This window comes from Festucalex cinctus, chromosome 16 (genome assembly GCF_051991245.1).
Source record: "Festucalex cinctus isolate MCC-2025b chromosome 16, RoL_Fcin_1.0, whole genome shotgun sequence".
Classification (NCBI taxonomy): Eukaryota; Metazoa; Chordata; class Actinopteri; order Syngnathiformes; family Syngnathidae; genus Festucalex; species Festucalex cinctus.
Genome location: NC_135426.1, coordinates 12,681,851 through 12,682,731, shown reverse-complemented (window position 1 = coordinate 12,682,731; position 881 = coordinate 12,681,851).

The window sequence follows — 881 nt, the reverse complement described above, 5'->3', positions numbered from 1 at the left end:
TGGACCACTATTAAGTTAGAGATAGTGATGCACACGCGTTTCCTGTTAACAAAATAAAATAGCGCTGCCCATTGATAAATAAAACCCAGGTTTTCAAACAAAGTAATTTTACAATCGCTTTTTTTTGTTTCTAAACATATACGGTGTTTAATTTTGTGTTGAAACAGTATAAATGGGGGAAAAAAAGAAGCAGTATAAATGGTACACTTTCAAAAAGAAAAGAAAGATGCAATGAACTGGATGTGAAAATGAACTGCAATATAACTACTGTATTTTTAACCAATTTTCAAGCAATGTCAATAAACCATGAAGCTACTATCAAGTTCAAGAGAGTGTTACGGAAGTACGGAATATTGAGATTTACAATAAGTGTATCTAATACTGTCTAAATAACAGGTCTAAGATCAGGAATTTTGTTAAACTGAATGCTTATGTCAACTTCACTGTCTCTTGACTGACAAATAACATGCCTGAAGACAGAGGACTGAAAAACTGGTTTGGTTTCCACTGTTTACAGATGCACAGGGCTGTCCTTGAAAGGAACATAGATCTTATCGCCGTGTATAATTTGTTCAGTCCTGTCTCCTTGAAAGTTGTTGAAATTCACTCTTTGACGCTCAATGAAATAAACAGAAATGTCATCCCAAATCGGAGATTTGCATCCGCGTTAACATCTGCTCCATTGGTGCTAAATGAGTTTGTGCATTTTTAAGTGAGCCGCATAATCATGATCACTAGGCGAGATAGCAGAGCTGGCATCCTTCTGGATTCTTCAAAATAAGTCTTGAAAGTTAAGTGAGCCCTTTGACATATTGATCACAAAGTCATATCACCTAAAGAAATACTTTAATAAGCCAATGAGGCTCGTTGGTTATTTGGGT